This window comes from Dermochelys coriacea, chromosome 9 (assembly GCF_009764565.3).
Source record: "Dermochelys coriacea isolate rDerCor1 chromosome 9, rDerCor1.pri.v4, whole genome shotgun sequence".
NCBI lineage: Eukaryota > Metazoa > Chordata > Testudines > Dermochelyidae > Dermochelys > Dermochelys coriacea.
Window position 1 is genome coordinate 4,216,215 of NC_050076.1, and position 21,633 is coordinate 4,237,847.

Here is a 21,633-nt window from a genome sequence, read left to right on the forward strand (position 1 = left end):
TAAATGAGCCTCCCTGTTGTATCGGGTTCTTTTAGAAAAGGACAAATGGAGAACTTGTCAGTGATATGCCCCTCACCCAAACCAAACAAACACCAAGTATGCCTGTCACCGAGGGGTACAGTCACCTTGCACGAGGTGCAGTATTTGAACCCTGGCAATTTTTGCTCAGCCATAATGAGTGAAGCCTGGTAACTCAATGACAGAGAAAAAGAACTACCCAGAAAAGAAATCTACTATAAAAAGCTATTCCAAGCTAACTATTAACCCACCCCAAGTAATAGGGAACTATGCAGAGAACTATCCATTTTAATTGCCAGTGTGAAAGTGACAGGGTGACTGCTCTCAGTTCCATTTCACAGCCAAGGAGAAGGAAGAAGGGACTGAAGGTCGGTTGGCCTCACTCTGCCCTTTATGCTCTGGAAAGGGGGATGCCAGGGCACTCAGCACGTTGCCCTGATGGCCACACCGGGCCAAAGGCTCTGAGATTAATCACACAGGGTGCGCTTGCCCCAAAGGTGGAGTATATATGGACAAGCACTCGAAAAAACAGCATAGATTCTGGCTGGACACATGGTACTGGTGCCTCTTTTCTGCAACTAAATCACTCTAAAATAGTCTTAATAGATACGAAGTACCTTGCTAATGTTTACTTTTCCATTAAAGCAATTGATGTAGGTATTGAGGAATATTAAGTGATGGCAAACGGGAGGGGACCACAGGCTATCACTCTACAGAGATGTGAAATGGTCTATAACAACCCATGATTGAGAATCTCTGATATCTATAAAACTGGCCAAACGGTAAGAAAAGGCTTTTTGGCAAATAATTTGGGAACAGGCAGAAAACAGTTAATAAGTTCTTTGCACAGTATAAATTCAAGATTCTCTGTCATCAGCCATCCAAGGGTTGCCGAAATGGTCCCAGATTCATTTGGGGGAGAACCTGCCACTCATGCTTTTTCCCCCGAACTTGTTCACTGGCCCTCATGCCAGTCACTGCATTGCAGTGCAGCTTAGTGACATCTCACCAAAACACCTCTTTATGTTTCACCACCAAGTGCCACCTCACAGCAACTGTGTCCCAGCTTCCAGGAACTGGAAACCTTTAGAGCCTAATGTCATGAGGTTGCTAATGGCTCAGGGTGGACGGCTGTGTTAAGCAATTACTACCTATAATAAATACTTAAAATAGTTTTATAAAGAAAATGTTTCCCCACCTGAATGCTACAAGCACCTAATTAAAGTCTCTTCTTAAATCATTTATCCTAAAGCATTAGTAATCAGTTCTGAAGCAGCAAGACTGCGTCTATTCTATAGCAGCTTGTAACATGGTATGCTGCTAAAGCAATGTGTGCACCCCTTTAATACATGATTTCAAGTTACTAAAGCAGGTGATACAGCACAATATAATGTAATCTATAATAATGAAGCATTTGCACACACAACTTTTAATACAGAATAGGGTCCCTGTGAAATTAGTGATGTAACCGAATTCCCCTCCAGTTCCAGATTCTGCAAGCGAAGCTTAAGCCCAGCAAAGAGGGAATTAAAATTCTTTTGGCGCTGGTGAATCACTGTCTGCTTTGGGTTATTTTCCTGTGCATTAGACATTAATTATAACTAAGCGTTAGCCATCTGTTACACACCCTAATTATAGATGCATAACAATATTTCACAATGCCAACCGTTAAAAAGATCTGAGAGATTTCAGTACTTGCTGGCTTCTCTTGGGATCCTTTGCCCTCCCACATCAAGTGCAAGTCCAGAGGGAAACTGCTTGTTCCACCAGCAGTACATTTCCTACATTGTTATTTTTAAGGCAAACAGGACTGAATATGACAGCCGTTTAACTCAGTAACTCTGTATTTCCCCTTCTTTGGAAATGACAGCAATAGGCTGCATGCACGCACACAGACACAGAGACAGACACCCACACACCTGCCTACCCACAGTCCAGATTCCAAACCTTTTACCCACAGTGAGCTGTACTTTGCTCCACCTGGTTCCCACGAAGTGGCATCGCACATGCACTAAGAGGTGCCACGGAGCATTACCAAAGATAACACAATCTGTCCCAAAATGAAAGCAGGCCCATTTTAAGCAGCACAAACAGGGATTTTGAAATTTGAAAGTTGACATTTGAATTTTTACATTATTTCAATTGGAGAAAAATAACCATTTCATGGAATTTGGCAAACAAGAGAAAAGAAAGAGGGTCAAAATAACCTGAAACAGCTTCATGCAACTCTCTCTCTCTCTATATATATATAAAAAAGTTTGCTAATATCACCCAGTTCTAGCACAATGCCCAGCAGAGTGAGATGGAAGCCAGTGGTTTCTGCTCATAGTGGTGTGTGAGCCCTTCTCTGGGCATCAGTTCATTTGTGGTTCACACTTCATGTTTTACTTTAGTGCATTCTTCAAAATGAATAAAAAAAACCTCAAAGCAAACCTCAGCTGGCACCACTCTACCATGATTAGATGGGGGCCAAAACCTCCATGTCTCATGTGTTTTCCACTTGCAACTATAACTGACAAGGTTCAGGGGAATCCAGAGTCAGGTTTGCGAGTGGTTGAGTTGTGAGCAGGTAACAAACTGCAGATCCAGGCAGGTTATGATCAGGAGTAGCGCAGAGCTTAGCAGCACACTGAATACGTTGTAGCTCACGAAAGCTTATGCTCAAAATAAATTTGTTAGTCTCTAAGGTGCCACAAGTACTCCTGTTCTTTTTGCGAATACAGACTAACACGGCTGCTACTCTGAAACCTGTGTTTTCTTAACTCTTCTAGTGGCCTCAGATATTACATTGAGCAGGAGGGGGCAATGGTCTAAACCCCTCGGGGCAGGGAAACAGTTACCCCTAACTCCCCTCTAGATAATCTCAGAGAGAAGAATGGAGGACGACATTCTATTTAAAGGTGGGATTTGTAAAACCACTCGCCCAGCATTGGCCCAACTTCAACCCCTTTGAAATCAATGGTAAAAAACCCCTCCCACTGATTTTAATGCAGCAGAGTTAGACCAAAGCTGAGTGCATTTGAAAAATCCACAACCCACTGGCCAAATTCCCGCTGCCTTGGGTGAAGCAGGGCAGTCGGCGTCTCTGCAAATGTACATGGCACCTGCAACTTTAAGCTTCTGCCTGTTTTTGTTTTTCCTTGGGTTTTTGCATTGAACATTTAGCGCAGTGTGGTCGCTGCTCTAAATTAAGAATAAAGTTGGCTCCCAGCTCGCCCTGAGGGATGGCACCTGCATTCGATGGGAGCTTGGGCTGAAAACTGTGGATTAAGAGCTGGATTTCAAATGCCACAAAACCCAGCATTCGAACAAGACACCATCTGGAGGTGAAACTCTGTCGTCATTAGCAAAACTCCCGTTGACTTCAATAAGGCCAGGGTTTGGTCCTGAGGGCTTGAACTCACGCCCCTGTCTAGTCCAGACCACAGGACATAGTCAGATCTTTTCTGTCCCCATATCTGCCCTGGGTAGTATCAATCCGTCAGTCAGTCTGGGAAGAGAGTATTGGGAAATAAGCAATGCTCCCAGCACAGGAATCAGCACTGCAAGCAGTATCTTCACAGGCTCAGAGAGGTTGACACTGACACTATGCAATCGGTTGCCTTTGGGGAAGCTAGATCAGGAAGCTGCCTAGGGAGAGTCTATAATTCAGTGTGGCATCTTTGAAAAGATAAACTTTAATGCTAATTATTTTTAATAAGATCACTTGAATTTAATCTCCATTCCTCTGTTTCTAAGATCTCTCTCTTTTTCTACCAAACCAATCTCAGCATCCAGTCAGATTGATAATACAAGTGCCTAGACAGAAGAAAACCAACCAAAAGGAGGGGTATAAGATTACGGATTGAACTGAAACCATTTGCTTGGAGTCAGCACATCAGACGTGTGCCTTTACTCATGCATGTAGTACAAATTCACAACCAAAAGCCAGATCTTCCCCACCCACTACTCTGCATTCACTGAACGCCACCAAGTAATAAATTCAATACATACTGCACGGGGAGATTAAATTATGCTCCCTACATAGCAAGGACAGCTGCATCGTGCTCCAGATACATTAACAATGTAGATTGATATTGATTTTGGCTGATCTTAACACTGGTGACCTCAAGTCATGTTATGCTAGATAAATCTTAAGATTAATGGAGGAGGAATTTGGACAAGGTCTATTACTAGTTTCTATAGACACACACTTGGCATTCTTGTGTGAGATATTCGCATGTGGCCTCACCCCATGAGGTGCTGAGCTCAGAAGGTTCTGAATAGTCTAGGAGGTGCTCAACTTTTTTCAGGATCAGGCCAGGAGATGATGTTTTTAGTGAAAACAACCTTGTTTTTGCTGATACAGGCTAACACGGCTACCCCCTGAAACCTGTCACCATGCAAGGCAGTGTTTTTAATGGAATCCCTTGAACTGGTTTCAATAATTTTCCCATTGAAGTCTATTCAACTCAGTTTTTTCCCTCCTCCTCCATCACTAAATAAATTATTCATGGTTGTTTTTAATTATCTGACTAACCCTAGCTATCAGAGGTTAAAGCATTGGGCTGGGACTCAGGAGATCTGGGTTCGATTCTCATCTCTTCCACAGATTGTGTGTGACAGTGGGCAAATTACTTAATCTTTCTGTTCCTCATTTGTCAGATAGAAAGGATTGTTCTCTCTTTCTCCCACCTTTTGTCTGCTTTGTCTGTTTAGATTATGAACTCTTCAGGGCAGGGATTGTCTCTTACAATATGTTTGTACAGCACCTCCCACTGTAGGGCCCCAATCTCTAACATTGTTATGCAGGGGGCTTGAATGAAACCACATTGAAATTGGTGGGCCTGGCCACCAAGCTTCATTTAGGATAAATGCAAGAAACGATTAAGCCCCTTTCTGGACCCTTATAGCGGAGACAAATGGCACCGCCACCCAAAACACAAACACCCAGAGAGACTTGAGTAAAAGCTGAACCATGTGGCCCAATGGAACTCCTGGCAAAACACATTGGTTGGAAGAGCTGTTTGTGTGAGAGAAGTGGCAGAGAGACACAGACGGAGCAAAGAAAGCGAAGGAGACAGCGAGAACAAGCACAGGGAAAAAGCCTAGAGAGCGTGCTTTTTGGGTACAGTGCTGGCTGAAAGAGGCTTGGGACTGGGAGCAAAGAAGCTATCTCCCATTGTTGGATTCCTCCTGTATTCAGGGAAACAGGTCTTTGTACATCCTTTGAAAATAAACAGGGTTGCATCAAAGAAACACCTGCCTCTGACATCAATTTCTCCTCCTAACATAAACAACCCACTAGACCCCAAATTGCTCAGGTAAAAAAAGGGGAATAACATAATAATATTTCAGTGCCTATCAGAATTTGCCGATATACTAGGGCCACAGCATATGAGGTCATGTCACATAACATGCATTAAGTCAACAAACAGAAGCTTACCAGGAGTAGGTGGTAGGGAGTGATACCTTTCTCTCCCAATGGTACACTTAAGCACTTGGATGGTCTTGCACACCTTGAAGTGAATTTCTTCCCATTGCAGCCACATGCCTTGTCACGCTTTGTTGCTCCTAAGAAATAAACCAATCAACATTAGCACGGGACTGGAAAATGATGGCTTTTAAGCAGATCTTAATTTGTGGCTGTAAAACAGACCCCAGAAGTGAAAGGCGAAAGATGAATTTAAATTAAGATTAATGCTAACTCTAGATACACCTCCTGATTCAGGATCTTGTCCAGTTACTGCCCAATAACAGCCCCTTTCATTTGCCTACTGCAGCAGGTAGAGCATTTGAGGCTGGTAGGATCTAGGGACAAGCATTTGCTTTTGAAGTGTCAACATTTCGGAGAGGAGACAGGTGATAAGCTCTCAGCCAGATCAGGGTGGGTGGAGGTTGGCAGGGAGGACACGATTCTTTTTGTACTCTTAAATATCAGTTTTTCTGCAAGGTGAGCTGTCCCACTGTGCTGATCTGAGGAATCTCTACTAAGGAAAGCTTTGTAGATACAGATGGGCCAAAAGCCAACCTTCATCCCATACTCCCTCAGGAGAAGGTGTGCAGGGCGAAACCTCCCAATCTGGGCTCATCCTCCCAGTTTTGGATCCACCTGGGATTGAGTCAAGATTTTAGGTTCAGAAGCCACCATCCCTCCAGCATCTTCCTCTCCCTCTCATACCATCTGCCAGGGAAGGCAGAAATCTCACCATAATAGCTGGTTTGGCAAGGTTCCTACCATTTCAAGCCAGCCATTAGATCCCTCACCACAAAGATCGACTCTATAAGATAATGACCATAAAAAGCAGAACCCTGCCCTCGTTCCAAACACCACACCCTCTTGGCCAATTACAGCATACAAGGACCTTCCTGGGGAGGGAGGGAGCCCTGGATACTAAAGGGATCTTTAGTCTAGCAGAGATGGACATACTAACTAATAGCCAGAAGTTAAAGCCAGACAAATTCAAATTAGCAATAAAGCCCATGTTTTGAACAGTGAGGGTGATTAACCATTGGAACAAACTCCCCAGCGAAGCAGTGGATTTTCCTTCTCCAGAAGTCTTCAGATCAAGACTGGAGCCTTTCTTGGGGTTTTCCTACAGGGCCCTGCAGTTTGGACCATGGTGTGTGTGTGTGTGTGTGTGTGTGTGTGACTTGCAGAGCTCACTAACTCCCCCAGGGGGATGTGGCAAGTGTGAACTAAAAGGTACCTAGTTCATGTTACTTTCATCCTGTTTAAAGAGGACGACGTTAACACAAACTAGGTACCTTTTAGCTTGTGTCCACATGGGTGAATTTCAGTGCAGCCCTTTGGGGCGCGCTGCTATTCACACCCCCGCAATCCAAATTGCAGGGCCATGTAGACATAGCCCCAAAGAGATGCTTTAGCCAAACAAATTATTGGCTCAATGAAGGGGTAACTGGGCAGAATCCTATGGCCTGTGTCAGACAGAAGGTCAGACTAGTCTAATCTGACCTCCTGTCTGCCTATTGACTACCCTTGTTCTAGTCTGACCTCCTGTAGAACACAAAAACGAGATCTTCCCCAGCATAATTCCTAGAGCAGAGCTTTTAAGTAAAACATCCCATCTTGATTTACAAATTGCCAGTGATGGAAAATCCACTATGACCCTGGGTAAATTGTTCCAGTGGTTAATTACTCTCAAGGTTTAAAACATACACCTCATTTCCAGTCTGAATTTGTCTAGTTTCAACTTCCAGCCATTAGCTCATATTAGACCTTTCTCTGCTAGACTGAAGAAGCCATTATTAAATATTTGTTCCTGTAGCGGGGTGGCTACCCTGCTCCTAAAATAGAAGGGGTTAAAAGCAGCCCTGGAGAGGGCTGTGGCTGGGGATGGCTGATTGGGGAAGCAGCGACAGCTGGGCCACGCTCCCATCAGGCCCCAGTGGGTTGGGGGTTCCCCAGGAAGGGGAGACCCAGAGGCAGAGTGTAGGGGTACTGTTAGGGGGCAGAACCCCAGAGAAAGAGGCACCAGGGTCTGTGAGGGACATGGGGGGCCAGAGCTGTGGCGGATCACCGGCCTGCAGAGGGCGCTCCGCACTGGAAAAGAGCTAATCCCCAAAGACCAGCAGGAGGCGCCGCAGGGGTGAGTCCGCTCCTTTACAGTTCCCCTTTGAAATATGTATAGACTAATTAATTCACCCCATAACCTTCTCTTTGTTAAGCTAAATAGATTGAGCTCTTTCAGTCTATCACTATATGGCAGGTTTTCTAATCCTTTAATCATTCACATGGCTCTTCTCTGAACCCTCTGCAATTTATCAACATCCTTCTTGAATTCCGGGCACCAGAATTGGACACAGGATTCCAGCAGCAGTCACATCAGTGCCAAATACAGAGGGAAATAACCTCTTTGCTCCTCTTTGAAATTCCCCTGTTTATGCATCCCGAGATTGCATTAGCTCTTTGGGCTACAGCATCATATGCATCAAATGCATCCGATGAAGTGAGCTGTAGCTCACAAAAGCTTATGCTCAAATAAATTTGTTAGTCTCTAAGGTGCCACAAGTACTCCTTTTCTTTTTGCGAATACAGACTAACACGGCTGCTACTCTGAAACCTAGCATCATACTTGGAGCTCCTGTTCAGCTGATTATACACCACAACCCCCAAATCTTTTTCAGAGTCCCTGTTTCCCAGGGTAGTTCCCAATCTACAAGAATGGCCTTTGTTCCTAGATACATACATTTACATTTGGCCGTATTAAAAAGCTTATTGTTTGCTTGTGCTCAGTTTAACCAACAGATTTAGATCTCTCTGCAGCAATGATAAAAATGTTAAATAGTGTAGGGCCAACAACAGAACCCTGCAGGACCCCACTAGAAACAGACCCGCTCGAAGACGATTCCCCATTTATGGTGAATTTATGGTTCCCTCTGCCCTTAAAAGCTCTGAAGCCCATCACAGTTTGTAAATATGCATCCTGAATGCAGCTTCTCCAGCAGAAGGAGAATGCAGTGAGAGAAGCCAGAGTACGATATCCCAGGGACCCGCTGAAGAAGGTTCCAACCAAGAAGGGAGGAAGTGAAAGTCATTGAGGGTGAAAGCAGGAGTCTGTAGAGAGGGCTCCTCTACCATGAGCCCAGAGTCCCATCTGCCATGGTCTGAGGTTGCAGTTTACAGTCCGTATGATAAGGCTTGGATGGATCAGTAAAGCTAGCACTGCTGACAGGTGGCAATAAGCAGAAGATCAAGCCTCTGGGCAGAGGGGCTGAGCTCCTGTGACTGCTGAAACACAACAGCCACTGCTGATAAGCGAATCCCTCTGCTCCCTCGAGCATCTCTGTACGCCAGATGTGCAGGCCCACTAGAGTCCAGAATTGGGCTTCGAAGGCCTGAGTGACTCTCCGGGGCTGCCTTCGCTGGCCCGGAAGAGTATAAATTGCATACTCCTGTGCACACCTACCACATCCCTGTGACTGCAGGGCCACAGATTTCCACAGGAATGACGGATACAGCCAATTCCAGCCTGCGTCTCAGAGACCACCCGACACATCATTCCCTGAAGCTTGTTCAGGAAACTGCTAAGCCCATCTTGTTTCAAATCCCTGCTAACAGGTCCCCAGTTTTTTCCCCTCCTGCCCCCATACAGACAAACAGTGACATCGCGAGCCCATGTGTGACCGACCGGTGAATTATCTCCCTTCCTCAATCCCCTCTCTCACTTCATGCCACGCTTCTTGCGCCCCTTGATTGCACAGAAAACGTTCCCAACTCAGTTATGCGTGAACTGCACAAGTGGAGAGTCAGAATGCAACCCCAACCCTTTCCGTTTAACAACAGATGAGAGGTTTATTATAAAGACAGAACCACTTTAAATCTTTTCCCCAAAGGTTACCTTTTTAATAGCCCCAAGCCAGCGCACATCACAGCGCCTTCCAATGATGCTGAAAACCACACACTGGAATCAAACGTCCACAAGAACTCTGCTGCAATACTGCAGAGTGTTTGCTGATTCGTAGTTATTGGGTAACATTTTCAAGTACACCTCAGTCCCGATGAAAGTCAGTGGGATGTAGGTGCCTAAGTCATATAGCCACTTTGAAAATTGTGCCCATTGTAACAATTTCACACCTATCAAATGGTGCAATATTTAACATTAAGTTATACACCATGGCCACTTGTGCCGAACAGGGAACAGAACTCATATCCTCTTGCTCCAAATCCACAGGCCTCTATTGATAGATGTGAAGGAGAGTCTTGCTTAGTGCTCCGCAGTACAAAGCACAAGACACACAGTTGGTCAGTTCTCATTCTGTCCAGTGGAGGGCAGTGGCACACACACAGGATCACTATAATATTTAGTTGCATCTGAAAAAATGGTTTTTTACCCACTAACGCTTATGCCCAAATAAATCTGTTAGTCTTTAAGGTGCTACCGGACTCCTCATTGTTTTTGTGGATAGAGACTAACATGGCTACTCCTCCGATACTATAACATTTAGAAATATTTCATACTAAATACGATAGTGAATGTGCTGCTGTTCTTATAAAGCAAGATGAGGCTAAGCCACATGGAGGCTAAAGGCATGTGTACAGAGCGTAATTGACCAGAATAGCTGTTGCAGAGTAACTCCCATGTGGACACACTATGCTGGAATAAAAGTGATTTATTCCAGAATAATTCATGCACTTCCAAAGCAGACTAATTATTCTGGAAGAAAACAACTTTTATTCTGGAATAGAGTGTACACATGAGCTATTCTGGAACAGTTTATTATGCGATCGCTTTTGTGGTTGATTCCCCCCTGTAGACCAACCTTTAGTTTTTGGATAGAAACTGCATTTTCAAAGGGAGACAATGACACCAGACACAAACAGCAATAAGACAATTAATTGCTCATTCCAAAGCACTTAAGAGAGAAAATCTCCTCTCCAAAGGCAGAGGCACACAGGGTTTTGTAAACACCTCGCTTAATTATCTTTTTAAAAGCAACCAAGTGCCTTTTGCACCATGGCTCTGAAGATTAATTGGTTTTAGATCTCATTAAATAATGATCCAGTTCAGCTCTAATTAATTAAATTTAGATCATCTTAGGCAGTCCACTGCAGCAAGCTATAGGTAACCGGCTCCTTTTCCTGTGTCAGTCTTGATAGGGGTATCAAAAAAGGCAGTGTTCAGGTAGCCCAGGTTCTTGCATTTCTCTGCACGGTGGGAATGCCTACAGGTCATGGGTGCAGCATATCACTTGTGAAACCTCCTGGACTTCAGGCTCCCCTATAAGATTGCACTTTCCTGTGCCAGAATTCACATACACAGGAGGCTAATCTCTGGGCAAACAGTACATTCTGTGCACACTGAACAGCATTATTTTGTAGGGATGGGCCATGGAAATGATTCATTTCCTGAATGTTTGCCATTTTCAGCCATCCTGGCCAGTGTTCATGCTGCTCAGACGCTTCCCCGAATCCCGCTTGCTGCCAGGAAAATGCCTGGACCCCTGGGCACACACTCTCCTCAAGGCTTCTGAAAGGCAAGAAAGACCTGCCCCACTCGTCCCCCAGGAGAGGGAAGTGAAGACGCTATCCAGTCCTCACCGTTCCCTAGAGTACAGGGACAGAAACCAGAGGAAACCCACCTGGTGCTTTGCTTCCTGGTCCTTGGAGATGAAAGCAAGGACCATCCACCTCCAAAGAACCCCCTACTCCTTCCCAAACACCCTTCGCATCTCCATCCCCATATATTTTAGGGCAGCTGGTGAGAGTGAAAGGGTAGCCGTTGATATTAACCATCCCCTCTAGATACCTTCAGGAAGTGGTTAGCTGCCCCCAACATCTGGATTTGCTAGGGCGTGGCTGGCCAGCCCACCCTCCATCTGGTGCCTTCAGGGGCAGCGCCAGGATTAACATCTCTCTGACACACACGGGTCTCTTCTGAGGGACTGCTGGGACACTGCACATCCCACCTACCCGCTTTCTGCAGCAGTAGGATCAGCCCCAGCCCCTCTCCTGCTGTTGCTACTGAGAGATGTCCTAAACTGAAGTACAAGCCAGAGCAAAGAGCAGCAGCGATATCTAGACCCAGGGTCGTTCAACTGTGCCCAGTCCCTGGGCTCCAAACCCTGGACACTGCATGGCAGCTCTTTGGAGCCCATTTAGGCCCCGATTCAGGAAAGCACTTACTCATATGCTTCAGTTCCAATGGGACTTGCGTGCCCTCCTACATAGGGATGCTTTCCTGAACTGTGGCCCCAGACACTTACTCTAGGACACGACTGGTCTGTGTCACAGGGTGGCTGGCCCTTTAAAGAGAGTTAGGCCCAGCCCCACGTATAGCTAACCAGCTGCCTTCCAGCTGATGCTTGGTGGCCAGGGATCAGGTCATGGCTTGAAGCTCACTTGATTCTCATAAAAAACCAGCAAGTAGTTCAGTTGGGCCAGGCAGCTTGATCAAGGAAAAGAGTCCAGTTCAGCTGAAGGCCTATGGAGTGTAATTCTGCAAGGAGCGGGCTATGGAGGAGATCAGAGCAGAGAGGCTCGGGTTGGCACCAGGCAGACAGCCCGTGGAGGGTAGGCCAGCCCCTGAAGAAGACCCTGGGTCAGGATGCAAGGCACATGATTGATAGACTGAACTTGTGTTATTTTGAAGAAATAAGGCTGAAGCCATGAAGACAAAGTGGCTGGAATCCCGTGGCTGGAGAGTGTTCTGCGGTGCCTGAGCTGGGGAGTTAGCTCACCCACTTACAGACTGTTAGCTGCTATTTGGGGATCAAAAAGTCCACATTTCATGGTGCTTAGGATTGGCGGCAAAATCACTGTGCAGACCCCAAATGCGCAGAAACCAGAGCGCACAGTGATTTGGCCTCCTCCAATTCCGTGTCGAGGTAGGAGTGTGTGTGTGTGTACATACTCGTGGCAGGTTAAGTGGTATATTAATATTGTTTTGGGAAAACTGACAATGTTAAATGACATGCAGCTCATCTTGAAACCATGTGTCCACGTAGTGCTGCTAAGAGGTAACTGAGTGGCAGCCCTGGAAAATGAAATCATAGCTGTCCCGCAAACAACTAAATCCCACATCGCTGCCCCATAACAAGCCTCAAACTCTGACCCACACCTAAAGGGACAGCAGGGGAGTTCAGCCTCCATGGCCGGTTCAATCCTTGACTCCCCTGCTGGGCCTGCCCAGGAGGTGGCCGATCCATGCCAAGTGGTGGCAGATTTTGTGCTGTGAACACCTATATCCCTGGGAAGCCAAATGAGACGCTCCCCAACTCCGTTCACATCCAGCCTTTGGCTTTTCAGGCTTCAGACCTTGCTTAAGTGCCACAATCAGATCTGTGGAACCTTGAAGTGCTCCAGCAAGTTAAAATTACCCAATTCTCCCAAGTGCCCCCACATTAAAGAGATTATACAAAAATGGGAAGTGCTCCAATCATTTGAAAGTGCCATGAGCTCCGCACAGGGTCGTGGGACGTTACTGGACTTCTTTGGATGTCTCTGTAAAGCCTCACAGTTTGGGAGTCCATCAACCCTAGAAGATGCACAGACATCTCTGAAAACGCTAACAATTGGAGATGGAAATGGACAGAGGACCTGTGCCAAGAAGAAGCATTGCTGAGGCAGGTGAAATGTCTACAGCAACTCTATCAGGATTACTCCTCTCTTATCTAGCCAGGATTTTCCAGACTCAATCAATGGTGCTCTGGGGTTCTAATCTTGGGTGGTATTGGAAGCAGGCACATGCTGGGTGCAGTTACCTGAAGCTTTCAAGGGACACAGGGAAAAATGCCGAGTTGGAACAAAGTCACATTTTCTCTGGGGGAAAATATTGTTCCCATTTCACATGCTTGCCCTCAGTAAAAAACAGAGAGGGAGAAATCTCCTCAATTTGTTAATCTGGCCCTCAGCCCCAATGCATCTGAGCACCTGAATCCTAAACTCCACCCAGGGGGTGACAGGATATGGTTAAAGAGATGGTATGTCAGTTTTGAACAAAGTTTTCACAACTATGTCATGTGTTTGTTGAACTTGCGAATTTTCCGAACGTCTCCCCAGTGGAGGGGAGCGTTGGGAGTGGGAAGAGAGGCTGGGAATGTGCCCCTTTTGTTTGATTCTATCCTCCCTGCATTTACACTGGGGAGAAGTGTTAAGGGAGGTTCCACACCAAATGAAACAAAGGCCAAAGCTAAAGAGTTTTGGGCTTGAAAGACACAGTGGATCAGCTTGCATTACTTCCCGCTGGATCTCACCACTGCAGCTCCTGGGCTGGGCAAATGGCAGGATGGGCAAACACCTCTGGACCATCCCAGTCGAGATATCTTGCCACAGGGGTGGCTGGTCCTTCGAGAGGAGCTGGGCCCTGAGCTCACCTGTAACAGATCAACTATTTCCCTGCTGAGACTGATCATCTAGGGATCAGGTGATCATAAAGCCAAAGGGCAGCTGCCAGGAGCGAGTTGGTTCCTGTGGGAGGACCTGGAGCAGAGCATGACCTGAAGTGAGTGGCCTCTAGAATGGAAACCTGTAGAGAATAGCCAGATCCTGGCAGAAGACCCTGGGTTAGGGGAAGGGAGGACTGATGTGCTATAGTAGTTTGATGTGGAAGAAATAAAGCTAAAGCCCCAAGAAGAGGGCCTGACCCTTCCCATACCTCTGGGTATGGGAAGCAGGGACAGGTCAATAAAGTGATGAAGTGAGCTGTAGCTCACGAAAGCTTATGCTCAAATAAATTTGTTAGTCTCTAAGGTGCCACAAGTACTCCTTTTCTTTTTGCGAATACAGACAAACACGGCTGCTACTCTGAAACCTGTCAATAATCTAAATATCTATTTGTGCAGAGTGTTCTGATTTATATGCCCACAAGGGCATTGGCTGTATATCATACAGTGCTTCGGGGGTTAGCTATTAGAAAACTTCTGAAGATAAGCATACACACAGCTCCAGTGGCCCTCAGGGAGAGCCACACACTTATGGACTGGAGGGCATGAGCTGGCTCTAAAGAAATAGATCAAATGCCTCAGAAGAGACAACAAATAGACCCAGGGATGTTATTTACTTGGCAAATAGTTCCCTGGAGCTTTACCCTGCATGAATGCTGACACTCTCAGAAACCCACCAAAAATGATTATAGTGTAAGCCGGGGAATAGTCCCGCTCTTGTGGGGAACTTTCCTGGCTTCTGCACTACCCTGGTGAAGTGGGCTAGTGAAAGGATCTGAGTCCTCACTCCCACTTCCTTTACCCTTGAGGACTCCCCTTCCACTCTCCTGTCTGGCAGAGTCCTCGTAACCCCAACAAGGCTGGGCCCAGGATTCCTGGGGGGGCTCGACCCCCAACCCTGCTGCGGTCACCTAGGACAGGGGCTAGGGTGTCCCCACTCCGGGGTACTCTCTCTGCACTGGGCACTTCTCTGACCCACTGATCATTACATACAATTTAAAGCAAATGCAAATTATTTAATCAACAATTAAATTTAAAAAGAATAAGGAAAAATGGGAAAGGAAAGGTTAAAGGAAACACATCACGCCGCTCTGTGGCAAGGAACATCACAAACAGTGTCTCTGGAGCGTCAGGGCAGTTCACAATCTGTTCCTTGTAAGTCCCCGGTGTCTTCTCAGGCCCTAGCTGGGCTGCAGGGATGCTGTGGGTTGGACACTTGCTCTGGTGGTGGCCACACGCTCTCAGGCTCTAAGTGGCAGGACCCTTCTTCCCAGTGTCACCATGTTGGGGTTACGATCCAAGCCTGGCCTGCAGAGCCTCTTGGCTGGGGCATCTCCCTGTGCTGGGCCCACTGCCCAGGGTCCCCCTCGGTCTCCCCAGCTGCTCACCACACCCAGCTCCAGACTGCTCCAGCCCCAGCTGCACCACTCGGTCTCAGCACGGCTGCTGCTGCTCTGCCTCCAGCTCCCTGGGCTGCTTCTCTGGCCCCTCTGACTCTGGTTGCTGCAGCTCTGCTCCCAGGACAGGTCTGCTCTGCAGGCTGCTTCTGTGACTCTGCTCCCAGCACTGACCTGCTCCCTGGGCTGCTTTTCTGCCCCTCTGGCTCTGGTTGCTGCAGCTCTGCTCCCAGGACAAGTCTGCTCTCTCTGGTCTGTGCCTCTGGCTTTGGGGCTGCAGCTCTGCTCCCAGGACAGGTCTGCTCTCTCTGGATCTGGCCCAGCTCTGCTCCCCAGCTCAGCTTGGACCCCTGCTTTCTCCTTAGCTCGGACCCACTCTGTCGATCCAGGGAAATCCAACTCACACGGAGGACGGGACCTCCCTGGCCTCCTGACTCCCTGATTAGCCTGCTCGCCCTGTTATTCAGGCTGACCTGGAGCATTGGCCTCTCCCCATTGTTCCTGGGGGCTGTCAGTCTCAGGGTCCTGATTCTCCATCGACCCTTCCCCCTTTTTTAGTACTGGGAGCTAGCAACTAAAACACCCCCACTGAATGTTAGTAAGGGGGCAACAGTCCCCTTACAATAGTAACCAAGGCTCCAGTGACAGATGGCAGGAAGAAAGACAACTATTCAAACTCTCCCCCTGAAGTAGGAATGAGCCTCAAGACCAAAATTATGATGCATATGCTGAACACCCCAGTGCTCGGAGCTGCCCCGATCTGGGATGAAATCTTCGACGATGGTAAAACATCCATTGACTTCAGTGGCCCAGGATTCCACCCTGGGATTTTGATTTGGCCCATTAAAGAAATAGGAGCTCCTCCATTGGCCAAGAAATGTACAAAGGGCATCAAGAATGAGGCAAGGTGCACAGAGAACCAGGCTGGAAGTCCTGCCTCATTCCATGTGTATGTAGAGTTTGATCCAAAACCCTTTGAAGTCAATGAAAAGGCTCCCAGAACCTACCTTCAATCAGCGACAAGGGCTAAGACAAGGATTCCAGCTACTCACACTGTACATGGGGGGAGTTTTATCAAGGGCTTATAGCTCTCTACTGGATCAAAACCAATTTTCACTGCAACACTGAAAGCCATTTGCCTGAAGTGAAGATCATTTCCTATGCAAAATGTAGGTTTATATCCACGGCTTCTGCAGGGCTAAGATTGTTTAAAAAGACTAGTAGCAAGAGTTCTGCATTTATCCACCTCCATTCCCTTAGTCTAAAATGGCTAAGCCTCTGAGGCCGAAACTTCCCAGGAAAGTTCATGTTAGTGCAGAGACCAAACATGGGAAATTTCAGCCGAGTAGCTGAAAGTTTCCAAAAGTTATGAATGACTGGCAATGGGGACTTGGAATGGAAAAGCTCAGACAACCTTAACTACAGCTCTCTTCTACAGCACATGGTAACTGATACAGCTCCAGGAATGAGGCTTGCTTTCTTGAATGAGAAATTGTTTCCTAACTTTAAATTCCAAAAGCTCAAAAATCACACAAGCATCCTCCCCACACTCTGGAAACAAAGACAAGAATCAATCACAAATTGCTCTTGAAAATTTAAATGAAGCGCCCTTCCCTACTCTTAAAGAAAGAGCTCCTATTAAGAAAAATAAAAGAACAAATAAATATTTGAACATCCAGACATGTTTTACAGTATAAAACAATTTTAGCAATACAATTATATGAAAGGTACTCACACAATATACAACTAGAATGGAATTAGTACTGCTGTGCTGTGTGTCTTAGTTCCTGCACTGCTAGAAGTTAGTGGAGAGTCTGCTTTTGCGCTGCTTTGGGGGCTCTTGATGTGAAGCTCTGAGCGGCCATTGTGCACAGCACAGGACAACCCATGAAGATGCTAAGGGTTCAAAGGTTTGTATAATACCATAACTATCATTTATAATACTGTAGAGCTTGTGCCAGTTATTGATATATAAAGTTTTCTGCTGTGCAAATACAGATGCAAAAAGTCACATCTGATGCACTGGTAGTGCACAATACAAGTTTCAAGACTCCACAGAGCAACTGTACACTAGGGGACTTGCAGGAATTTCCCACAGCCCATCTGCTCTTGAAACATCAGGGGGAAATCCCACACACCCTGGGATAAAGGGAGTTCAGTTAAAAACCACCTTTAAAAATTGCAGCTGCGGGTTATTTTGAATGGAACTGAGCTAAATGTGAATTGGATTATTTCAAGGCAGACATGTTCAGCTTTTTGGATTATTTTAAAGGAGGTAACAGCACGACCCACTCCAGCCTGATGGGGGATAAACCTGGAGCTCACTGAGCTGAGGATAAACTATAGGGAAAGGTGGACCAGAAGTTGTTCTGGGTCCTAGTTACTAAGGTCCTGATCCTGCTGTCAAGCCCATGCTTGACAGTGGAGTCAATGGGAGGTGCTGGGGCTCAGCATTCCAGCAGGGCAGAGGCACCAGGTCAGGACTAGGGAACATTAGCAGTGAAGCTTGTTCTTGGAGACGAGACAGGAAGAATGGGCTTGTGTATAAGGCACTGGACTGGGATTCAGGAGATCTGGCTTTGTTTCCCAGCTCTTCCACAGATACCCTGTGTGACCTTGGAGAGTTACTGAGTGCTTCTCTGCCACAGCGCTGCCTCTTTTCTCCCATACTCTATCCATCTTGCCTGGTTAGACTGTAAGCTCCTGCAAGAGAATTGTCTATGTGTTTTGTAGCGCCTTGCACAATGGACTCCTAATCTCAGCTGGGGCCCCAGGGTATGTTTACGTTGCAAATAAAAACCAAACCCTAGGGCGATAAGGCTTAGAGACTGGGTCTATTGACTTGGTCTTGCACAACGGCGCTAAAAATACCAGTGTAGACATTCCTGCTGGAGTTCCGAGAACCCCCTCGCCAGGCTCCAGAGCCTGTTCTCCAGCCCGACTGGGAACGTCAACAGTGCAATTTTTAGTGTGACCCCAAGTCTGTAGCCCCAGGCTCTGAGTTTTGCTTCTGCAGGTGGGATTTTTTACAGTGCAGACGTACCCTTATAGATTCAGAGATTGCAAGGCCAGAAGGGACCATGGCAATCATGGTCTGGCCTCCTGTGGAGCACAGGCCGTAGAACATGAGCAGATCCTTTACAAAAACATCCCATCTTGATTTAAAACTGGTCAGTGATGGAGAATCCACCTGCTACCGCCTTTGTTGTATTTGTTCTGCAGCTAAACTAGGAATTCAGGCCCCAGAACTGTCAGCTGCATGCCTTTCACCAAGACTTTTGTGCATTCAAACTGGTATCTGCATGCCACGTTCCCTAGTTTGCTTGGTAAATGCCAAACACAGGGATGAATAAGGGACTTTCACAGACACACTGAATGTGTATTGAAGCAGGTGGGGCAGATATTTTGCAAACATTTTGATTTTTGCAATTAGTCACTGAAATTGACAAAAATGTTCATCTAAATTTAGAAGGTTTAATCTAGATTGGCTGCCAGCAGAACAACATTCATGTGTGCAAAAAATCATTATTAAAATGAATGCTGCCCCTAGAGCCTGGCCGGGTTAGGAACCTTTTCCCTTTAGACTCTGAGGGCATGTCAGAGCATTGCAAACATTTTTATTTATTTGGTATAGATAGACTGGAGCAGATTTTTTATTTCACTCAAGTTTTTCAGCGCTGTAAACTAGCTTACCCTAGGGGACTTTAATCAACACACATTTATAGTGTAACAAAAAGAACAAACACATACCGAGGGAAAACTTTTCTGTATATTATTTCCGTGCTAACATTAGGAAGTGCACTGCAGAGTGCATTAGGCAAGAGAAGAGGCTGACCAGAGCTGGGTTGCTGTTGTTGGAAACAGTGTAAATGCTTAAAAGGCATGCACAGCATTTTGCAAAGCTATTGCAGTGCAGACAAAAAGCAGAGCAAAAGCCATCTAATGCAGCCAGCCTTTGTGCAATTCTACCCTGCCTTCCAACTAGAAAGACTGTCATCAAGAGAGTCCAGACAAGGAGGAATGGAGGGAATGCATTTCCACCAAGACATTTCTTGGTATCTCAGAGGTGACATGAAAGTAACGAAGGGAAGAGCTAGTGAAGAGGGACAGGCCTAATTTGGATTGTGTGCGCACAGTCTGGATACCTGTACACATGGAACCAGACTAAAATGGCCACCTGCCCATTTTTCCCAGGCCACCACACTCTAACTGCTTTCTACCTAGTGGGGCTGGATTTGAACAAGCAACCATGAGACAAGCAGCTGGGTAGCCCATTCTACTATGCCCCTCAGCCGTTCCATCCCTGGACAGATAGGCAAAGTTAGTTATAAAATTAATGGGATAAATAGTAACATCATTTTAAAATGAACCAATAAGAGGGATAACAACCCTTTCCTCGGGAATTCCAGGAGAAGCCCTGGATTTCCTGCGTTAAATGCAAACAAATATCCCAACACACTATTAGAAAGATGGCAGAGATCTAGCATAGGGCTGGGAGTTGTGTCCAGGGCTCATCACCAAAGGAGCCAGAGGAGAGTATGCATATCGCATGACAGTGCCCCTTCCTGGGGCACCGCTTCGCTATACTAACCAGCAGTGAGCCCTTAGCCACAAGAACGCCTGGTGAGAATATGCACTGACATAACCCCGGGCTGTGCCCCTGTAAAACAAACAGGCCCTCAGTTTATATTTGAAGAGCTGGAGAAATCCATTGGTTGCTGAAGTGTGAACAGATTTGTTGACAAGCTGTTAAGAAATTAGTAATTCCTCTTTGAATCAACAGTTCGCCAGCCTCGTACATCACCTCTTGCAGAGAAATATTGACCCTCTTCCAATCCTGAGCTAGGCAAATTCAGACACAGATAAAGCATTCAGGTAAAAACCCCAACCTCTGCCAACAGCAGGGAAGAAAAATACAACCCAGCCAAAGGTTGTGTCCTTTATTAGGAATTATTGTTACCATGCCACAGCAGCTGCAGGAGAATCCCCTACCTGACCTGTGTTTAATGCCATCAGTGAGTCTATTACATGTCTTCCCAGTGCCTTCTGCTCAGAAAAGCAGCGGGGAGCGTGCATAGGGGGCCCATTGCTTTCTCATGCATAGACGCATCAAGCATTTGTCATGCCGTAGTATCTTCAGAAGACACAAGCCTTAGTGGTATTACAGCAAATGGGGATTCTATTTTAAATTAAAGGGCAGTTCTATTTTAATAGGGGACAAATGAAAAGTGGAACCTCCGATCACCAGAAGATGCGTTCAGAGTTGACTTCACTGACTAAAACAAGCCTCTAAAACTTTTCACTCCTGTTAGCCCTGTGCAGCCAACATAGATATGGGATTGCTAGCTAGATTCTATTCCTTCAGCAGAGCTCTGGATTAAGTTCCAGTCATCTGTGCAAACCCCTTTGAAGGCAACAGGTTCCATACTAGTAGAGTATCATTTGAAGGCATGTAGTTGTACAGATACCACTGAGAATCTAGTAGCATCTACAAACACTTATATCACTGGTTTCAGAGTAGCAGCCGTGTTAGTCTGTATTCGCAAAAAGAAAAGGAGTACTTGTGGCACCTTAGAGCCTAACAAATTTATTTGAGCATAAGCTTTCGTGAACTACAGCATCAAATGAAGTGAGCTGTAGCTCACGAAAGCTTATGCTCAAATAAATTTGTTAGTCTCTAAGGTGCCACAAGTACTCCTTTTCTTTTTACTTATATCACTAGCGATGATACATAAGGAAGAAAGAAACCAACTGGACTTTCAGATCCCAGGCTGAGACGGCAGGGCCAGCAGTTAGGGAAAAAAATCCTTTACTTCTATTTAGAAACAACAAAACACAGAACCCCATGATGGCATTTTTAGAGTCACTTTTCAGAGCCAAACCCCATGCTAAGTGCCTATTGTTTTCAGTATAATGGATCCTGCTTTCTTTCCTCCCTAATGACCGAGAGGTCTAGGTAGTCACTGGGAGTGAGGAACAGTCACAGCCTTCAATCATCTACTGTGTAGGCTCAGAAATTTTGTCACAAGAGTTTGGCTAATGATTAGAAAAGTGACTAAGAACCAACAGCTTGTCTTGCTAAGTGCACTTTTCCTGACAAAAATCCAGGGTCCTGTTCTTTCGTGTCTTGGCTGTCAGCACAGAGGAGCCATTATGGCAGTGGATGCGAGCCATATTCATTTAGCATTCACACCACCAGAACAGCATCTTTATCCCACGTGGTGGCTGGCAGTGGTGCTTGCGGCAGAAAGGGGAGGCGCTCAGCATGTCTTCCAGATCCCAGGCCGAATTTATGGAGCTAGGTCACCTCGCTTTCTCCAGAGTCTCTTGAGCA

At 46.2% G+C, this 21,633-nt stretch overlaps 1 protein-coding gene across 1 annotated transcript in view; it reads right to left on the minus strand.

Moving 5' to 3' along the window:
* The window catches only part of TP63 (tumor protein p63), a 154,495-nt gene extending 149,033 nt beyond the window's left edge, over positions 1–5,462 (minus strand). Inside the window, exon 1 of the mRNA XM_038417176.2 lies at positions 5,444–5,462. The gene's annotated coding sequence lies outside the window, so the exon portion shown is untranslated. The remainder of the gene's footprint in view (positions 1–5,443) is intronic.
* Positions 5,463–21,633: the final 16,171 nt, after the last annotated feature.